The following is a 9,150-nucleotide window of genomic DNA, read 5'->3' on the forward strand; positions in this document are numbered from 1 at the left end:
TTGACACATTCTCTCACACTCACTAACATATTTGGTAATCAAAGAAAACTCTACAGAGAGCATTTCTAACTTTTGATGTGATTGTTTTTGAGGGATTTCTGAATAAAGAGCACAATGTTTTTATGTTACAAATTATTCTGATTGTTCATCAATGTTAATATAAAAACTGACACATACTTTTATAGTGTTTTATTGAAGAACATATTCCACATGATTCCATAATTTAATGTACATTAAACGTTTCAAGATATGAAGAAATAAAATTATTTCCTTTTATTTTTTGACATTTTATTGTAGAAACAATAAACTTTGATAAATCAGTCATTGTAAAACATTATCTACATATTTTTTTTTACTTTTTGTCAGAAAAAAATATTACAGTACAAGCAGGGGAGCTGCCAGAAATCTTGGACCCCATGACAAAAAATTAAATTGGGCCTCCTCTGTGCAACTTCTGTTACAGTTTCTTGAGTCTATCTCCATATTTGTTAAAGATGTAACCATGTTGTGACAGTTTGCTGAGACAGATAATCTGTGAAAAAAATCAATCTCCTTCACCTCCTCCCTGAACTACGTTAGCTAAAGTAATGTGCCGTTCTTACCAAAAATAATCAATCAGAATCTGGAGGACGGTCTTAGTGTTGTTAATCAACCTCATTCACTCACTGCTAAACTTGCTAATGGCGGAGAAACATTAGCATGTTTTTCCACCAATGATGTTAATCTGCTGTCTTTGGAAGCTATGCTAACTGAACTGAGCATTCACAGTTTGAATCTGCATAGCTGCAGGGGAGAAAGGATGAGCAGCCACATGAGATTGCGATTGACAGTGCTAAAACCCACCTCCTGCCTCTGATTGGTTGTTTCTAGATAGCACTGGGAGAAGAGGCAGATTAAATCATTTTTTCACAAATCATCTCTCATGCCACACCGTCACAACACAATAACAGTTTCAACAAATATGTAAAAAAAAAAAAAAATTTTTATAAAAGTTACATACTGCAGCTTTAATTTCACTTAGGATAGGACTGCTCAGGAGGGACATGGCAAAATATAACTGCAATTTAAATGCAAGCCAAGATAAAACTGTGTGGACTGGCTGCAGTCCAGACAGGAGGCTGTTTTTTATTAGAATTTTATAAAGATTGTTTGATTTTCTGTCAGCAACAAATATAACATTTTTGTTGTGTGTAAAAGGAGCAAAGACACAGAGGAATCACTATGGATTCCCTGGAGTGATGCTAACTACGTTGTAATTGAACACAGTGTTGCTGACCTTTTTCACTGGGACGGGGAGGAAGAGGGTTTATGCTGGTATGGTGGTTAGAGCTGCTGCTGACTGACTCATCTGTTAAGTGTGGTAAGAGGTACAGGTACACTTTCCCCCGTATACCACGCCCCTGAGTACAAGTCAACTCTGCTGTGGACAGCATAGACAAAGAGTGAAAATATTCTAACAGAGTAAATATTTTTATTTCATTGCATAAGCTGTCTTAATACACTAATACTACAGATTGAGATATTTCTCTAAAAAATACACAAAACGTGAAAGAATAAAAGTGTGCAATAAAACACATTTATTTATATTTTACTGGGAACACTGGCCTCAGGCAGGGGTTCAGTCTACTGGTCAAACTCTGAGAAGTCCAATGAGTTCTGAGATGTCATGGTACACAGGTTAAAGCCAATAATGAAAGAGCATTAAAAAGTGTAATAGAAAATACATATCTGAATCCTTCACATTAACAAAAAACATATTTTCAGCATGTTGGGGTTCTGACTTGTAGTACAGCGGTTTCTCATCATCTCTCTCTCATTAGAAAACACAGTATGAAAACATTAGCTACGCCAGTGTTTCTCAACCTTTTTTAACCCAGCGCCCCCCTGGGCGCTGGTGGGGGGCGGTGGGGTCCCTCACTGCCCCCCACCAAAGAATGGGTAGCCAAAGTAGCCAGAATGCTGGCTACTTTGCACTGACCATTATTTTATCATTAATATTACTATCATTATTGTAGATGTTTTGATTTTTATGCTTGTTTCTGTATTTATCATCAAAAATAATTTCCCAGAGAACAAAAAAGCCATGGGAATAGAAATTATTTTTCACAGGTGTCTACGAAAATGCAATGAACATTGAAGTTAAAATTTGTAGGTCTAACAGCAGCCAGTCAGAGTGGAAAAAATATTCTTATTCTTTGCCATTTTCTAGTTGTTAAATATTACACAAATGGCCTGATAAAAGATGTACAACATGCCAGTTTAAATTTTGATCTATTTGCAAACCGACTGAGCTCTGCAACATTAAAACATGGATAGAACTGTAACTACATTAATCATAGCTCTTCTCTTCAGTGTTTCTGTCGGTTTCTGGTGGTGCAGCTCTGTGCTGCCTTCAGGAGAATGGGACATCAGAGTATCATCCATAAAATTTCACCCACATGGCCTTTATTGTGCAAACCAGAGCTTTCAGTGGAAAAATAAAAGTTCCAGATCCTTTTAATGCCATACAAATATGAGACAGAAACATGGATTATATTATAGATTAATAATTTTACTGGACAGAAATTACAAAGAACAAATCTGGTTCTTAATCAAATCCTATATTGAAGAAATATCCATCCATCCATCCATCCATTTTCTTGCACCCTTGCTCCTCAGTGGGGTCGGGAGGGTTGCTGGTGCCTATCTCCAGCTAGCGTACCGGGCGAGAGGCGGGGTCACCCTGGACAGGTCGCCAGTCTGTCGCAGGGCAACTATTGAAGAAATAAATATATCAAATCTAATTTAAAACATAAAAGTGATCAGTTCTTTACTGTTATGGTCTGTAAGATATATTTATTCTCAGTACTAGATGTGGTCTCAACAAACCCATGGCACTTCAACAATATTTTTATCTGGAAATAGTGTTGTTTATTCTTGCCATTCTGTCCTCTGTATTAATTATTGCTCAAAAGGTCTTGCCATACAAGTTTATTCCTCTGTATTTACTTTAGTTTCTTAGTTTATTCTTGCATTTTGTTCTTCATTCATTTCCATTTAGTTTTATTTGATTAGTTTTATCCTCTCTCGGTTTACTGCTATGTCCACTTTAGTTTCTTTCTTGTTGCTAGATTTATTTTATAGTTTATTGACGCTCATCATCAGTAATCTCATCACCTGCTGCGCCGCTTAATCGTCATGTGTTTCACATCATGTGTTGATTTTTTCCACTGTTCAGCGTCGGATTTTCTGTTTTTATGCCATAATTCACATCTAGTTCGTCGCTCCGTTTTATGTCCCGCTTCTCCTGTTTCAGAGTTTTGCGCAAAGTGCTCGTCTTTTTTTTTTTAAGCCCCTAAGGTGCAGGGCAGTTGGGAAACGTATCAATGGGGTAAAGGCAAACTGACATAAACCTTTTAAAACAACGGAAATAATTTCTGCATTCTGTTTATTGAAATCATTTAAAAGTGCTGCGGTATTGTTGTTCAATCACCCCCGTTTCATACCGGACCACTTACAGCACTGGTGTTAACGCTATAAAATGAACGCTCTCTATCGTGATATCACCGATGGAGGGATTTCTTTATTTAAATGGGTTAATTTTTCAGAGGGATACACAGTAAGGGTATCGTGATTTTAGCTACCAGTAGCAGGAGAACGGAGCTGTGCCAAAAAGCTAACAAACACTGAATAGAAGAAGAGCTGCCATCGATACAGTTGCAGCCAAGCATGATTTAATGTTACACAATACAGTTGTACCAAGTTGCTCAAAGTCTAAACTGGCATTGTTGTGCATTTAAGGTGTAAAGTTTACCTTCGACCAAACACCCCCCAAAAGCATCCCCCCCCTTTTGTAAAAAAAGGCCGGGGTGGTACCGCCCACGTTGAGAACCGCTAAGCTACGCTAACAATCAGTGGTTACTTCGGGCCAATTTAGCTACATAGAAAATATTTCTCGGTTGTTTAGAAGCTAGTTTCTGGCTGCAAAATCAAGTAATTCTGCTTGAAAAATTACGTTATTTTATTTCATCCTTACCTGTGAAAGGTAATGCCAGTTTTGTAAAAGTCCGCACAACACGACTCTACTGCCATATACAAGATGGCGGTGACATAACGTATGACCTTAATATTTCCTTAGTTTTGCTTTGGTCATTGTTGTTACACTTAGAGTCGATATGTGTGTGATAGGCATGTCTGTCGGACATTTATAGAAATACAGAACTAATTGCGTCCCACAGAATATAGTTTCAATTAGGGACGCAACAGTTAACAGCCAAATACAGGACGATTCTGTTTTTTACGGGACGGGTGGCAAAATATGATCACTGCATAGAGCCGTTCAAAGTAATCCAATCGCTGGTGAACGACTCCTTAACACTGAGCAGCTGTGACTTAGCTTCCTCTGATCATATAATATTCCTGGAGTTGTTTTCTTTCCATCGGTATCTGAAGCTTTTCTTTTGAGTGACTCGATTTTAAGCCAGTTTTCCATTATCATTTTTAATACAATCTTTGGAAAGCTAACTGTAGCAACGCACCTTGAGCTAACAGCCATTTACATGCAGTACCCCGCAGACCAGTAGTGGGCGCCCGTGGATCACCAGTGGTCCGGGAACTACAGTTTGAGAAACACTTCACTAGAGCTATACATCTAGTGCAGTTGAACATAGAATACATACTTCAGAATTCTCAAATTCTCCTGTTTGCATCTCTTAGAGCTGTTTTAAAGCTGTTTTTTAATTTGCCGTTTATGTACATTAGTAAGCTCCAAACTGCACATCACCCAAGTAAAAAGAAAGTATGCTATAGTATACTAAATGTTAACATACTTTAGCATACTTTGATTGATGTACTTAAACTGTACTATTTTGGAACAACTTTTTTGTGCTTAGTATACTTTAGTAGTATTTAAATAGTATTAAATTACAACTTTTAGTATACTTTAGTATACTCAACGTACATTTTTGGAACAACTTAAAGTTGTACTTAGTATACTTTAAGTATACTTTTTTATGTAGTATTCAAGAGAAATATTCCAAAAATATTCCATATTGAGTGTACTAATTCTATCATAGAATTATATTAAAAATATACTTTTTATATATTTTTAATAAGTATATTAAATACATTACTAATATATTAGTAATGTATTTAAATTAATAAAGTACAATCTTAATTACTCATAAGCCTTTATTCATACTTTGTACATCACGTGCATAACTACACTACAGTACTTGCATTGTTTTAGGCCCAACCCAGGTGAAAAAAAAGTATGCTTTAGTATACTTCAAATATACTTAAATTTGTGAAAGTACACTTTAAGTATACTAAATATTAAGTGTACTACCTATAAGTATATCTGAAGTATACTAAAAATACACTTGTACCAATTTCGAAATTAGAACTTTAAACACACTTAAACACCTGAAAACTTATAATTTGTGTTAAATTTATAATGTTTGATTAAAATTAGACAGTTGTAAAATGTCTGTAATAAAAAACAATATTTGAATTACCTTGAACATCTTGTGTTAAAATTACATGGGAAGATTAATATCTTCCCATGTAATTTTAGCCTAAAACAATGTAAGTACTGTTGTGTAGTTATGCATGTCATTTACAAAATAGGTACGTAGGAATAAAGACTTTCACAAGTAATTAAAATTGTAGTTTATTATCAATAGCAGTAAATCAAAAATAAAAATTAAGTGACATTTAAATACTAAGCACAAAATTAGTTGTTCCAAAATTGTACAGTTTAAAGAACAACAACAAAAAAAATCAACAAAACGTGTTCAAATTAATGACCCAACAACAATAATAATCTCATTATATAATAATAATCTGATTATTGTTTCAACAAGGTGTTGCGCAATTCTGTACGTTTCGGTTCCATTACCAAAACATCTAGCAGAGAAGGAGTTTAAAATGAACTAATCAACCACTGCTGTGTACATGAGAGGCTTATTAATGATCGCAAAATAAATATCAAGCCTAAAATCTAATATCTTAACAGACTGAATGTTACGTCTTTTAAAGTAATGTCTGCTGGGTTTGCAGAATCTTCAGAACAAACAGGTCATGATTCTATAATCAGTAGATTATCCCTCTGTCTGGACACAGGATCAATAGAACCAGTTTAAAAGCTAAAATATTTTTTTATATGCCAGACATGGAAAACTGGGATGCACTCCATGCCATGATGTTCAGCATTTAGGTCTCATGGCATCTCAAGGTGTCAACATTGCAGCCAGTGGGCTGAAGGAAATACAGCGTCTTCCACCCGGGAGACCCGGGTTCGAGGCCAGGCTGGGGCAAAAAGTTACAACGGTGACATTGAGCTGTCGGTGTGGGTCCTTAGGCAAGACCCTTGGAGCTATATAGCCTACCTCATACCATGAGAGACACAAATAAGCACGACATGCCGGCTCAGACATCGCCCGGCCAAACAACGTCTGCGTCAGGTGCTGGGGAACCAGAGCACCCTGATGAAAATTGGGCTACTGGAACAAGACGGAAATGGGTGAGAGGTGAAAACATGGATCTGTTGGAATGCTACTACTCAAGTAATCCTAGTCAGAGGGGCTACATGCAAAGACTGTGGGAGGAATTGTTAGCTCGACATCCCCAGTCAACACTAACTGCCAAACAACTAGTAGCTCAGTGTTCCAACATCCGCAAACGGCAACTGCTATCACAACTTGAGATTGACGAGGTACGACACAAGTGCTATGGCAAGGGGAAGGAGCCAGGATGCCAGGTCAGAAGGGAGTCAACTACAACTCCCCGCCCAGACTGGGTATGTAGCCCCAGTAATGAACGAACCATCTGAGCTGAACGAGGCAGCAACTGACCTGAGAGAGAGAATCATGGCCCGAATGAACACCAGACGACCCCGACGCCAATTACAACGGCTGAGTGAAGTACCATCAGAAAGTCTCATTGAAGATGTGAATGCAGCATTGAGAACAATCCCTACCAACACCATAACAGAAACCAATGAGCTGATATACAACTCAGCATCAGTGATCCTTGAGATGCTTGGTTATAAGAGCAACCATGAGACCCAATACCCACCATGGAAAAGACGGTTAGAGGCTAAGATCAAGATAACAAGGAGGGAAGTGAGTCAACTGTCAGAGCTCCAAAGGGGTGCAATGAAAAGATCAGTACCCAAGAAGTACAGCCAGATGCCCATACCTGAAGCACTCGAAACTGCCAAACAAAGGCTCCAAGCCTTGGCCAGCCGCCTAAAGAGATACATGAGAGAGAATGAAGCCAGGAGGATTAACCGGCTCTTCGCCACCCAACCAGCTAAAGTGTATTCTCAATGGCAGGGTAATAACAACAGAGCAGACCCACCCAGGCTGGAGACTGAACAATACTGGAAAGGCATATGGGAAAGGGAGGCGTCCCACAACAGCAATGCACAGTGGCTAACCTCTCTACGAGAGGACCACAGCAACCTCCCTGAACAAGCCCCGGTAACCATCACTGTGGCAGATGTCCAAGACAGAGTCTCGGGTATGAAAAACTGGACAGCACCAGGACCTGACATGATCAATGCCTACTGGCTTAAGAAACTCACTGCCCTCCATGAGCGACTGGCAGCTCAACTGAACCAGCTGCTACAAAATGGGACTCACCCTGAATGGTTAACTGAAGGGCGCACAATCCTGCCCTCGAAGGGTTCAGTCCCATCCAACTATCGGCCAATAACCTACAACATGGAAGTTCATGTCAGGCATCATAGCGGCTAAGATAAGCGGGCACATGGATAAATACATGAGCAAGGCACAGAAGGGCATAGGCATAAATAGCAGAGGAGCCAAACACCAACTCCTTGGAGACCACACAGTCGCCCGAGACTGCAAAACCCGACACACCAACCTGTGTACCGCTTGGATTGATTACAAGAAAGCTTATGACTCAATGCCACACACTTGGATCATTGAATGCTTAGAGATGTACAACATCAATAGGACTCTAAGAGCCTTCATTGCAAACTCGATGGGGCTGTGGAAAACCACCCTTGAAGCCAACTGCAAACCACTTGCACAAGTGTCCATCAAATGTGGCATATACCAAGGAGATGCTCTGTCCCCACTGCTGTTCTGCATAGGCCTGAACCCTCTCAGCCAAATCATCAACAAGACTGGCTACGGATACCGACTCAAGAATGGGGCCACGATCAGTCACCTCCTCTACATGGATGACATCAAGCTGTACGCCAAGAGCGAGTGAGACATCGACTCACTGATCCACACCACCAGGATCTACAGCACTGACATTGGGATGTCATTCGAACTAGAGAAGTGTGGTCGGATGGTTACAAAGAGAGGGAAGGTCGCCCACACAGAAGGGGTCTCACTCCCAGAAGGAACAATAGCAGACATAGAGCACAGCTACAAGTACCTGGGAATACCACAAGCAAATGGCAACCTCGATGAGGTCACAAGGAAAGGAGCCACAGCCAAATACCTCCAACGAATAAGGCAAGTCCTGAGAAGCCAGCTCAATGGCAAGAACAAGATCCGTGCAATAAACAGCTATGCCTTACCAGTAATCAGATACCCTGCCGGAATAATTAGCTGGCCAATGGAAGAGATGAAGGCCACGGATGTTAAGACTAGGAAGCTACTAACCATGCATGGAGGATTCCACCCCAAATCCAGCACCCTGAGACTGTACACGAGCCGTAAGGAAGGAGGCAGAGGACTAGTGAGTGTGAGAGCCACTGTCCAGGATGAAACATCCAAGATCCATAAATACATCAAGGACAAAGCCTCAACGGACGATGTGCTCAGCGAATGTCTCAGGCAATGGGGAACAGAAGACAAGGTGCTGGAAGTATCATCATGGGAGGACAAGCCCCTACATGGGATGTATCACCGACAAATAACTGAAGTGGCTGATGTCAGGAAAACCTACCAATGGCTGGAGAAAGCTGGACTCAAGGACAGCACAGAGGCTCTCATCCTGGCCGCCCAGGAACAGGCCCTAAACACCAGAGCAATAGAGGCTCAGATCTACCACACCAGACAAGACCCAAGGTGTAGGTTGTGCAAGGAGGCCCCTGAGACAGTCCAGCACATAATAGCAGGGTGCAAGATGCTGGCAGGGAAAGCGTACATGGAACGACATAACCAAGTGGCGGGCATAGTGTACAGG

The sequence above is a fragment of the Poecilia reticulata genome, chromosome 13 (assembly GCF_904066995.2).
Source record: "Poecilia reticulata chromosome 13, P_reticulata-male-v2, whole genome shotgun sequence".
Lineage (NCBI taxonomy): Eukaryota > Metazoa > Chordata > Actinopteri > Cyprinodontiformes > Poeciliidae > Poecilia > Poecilia reticulata.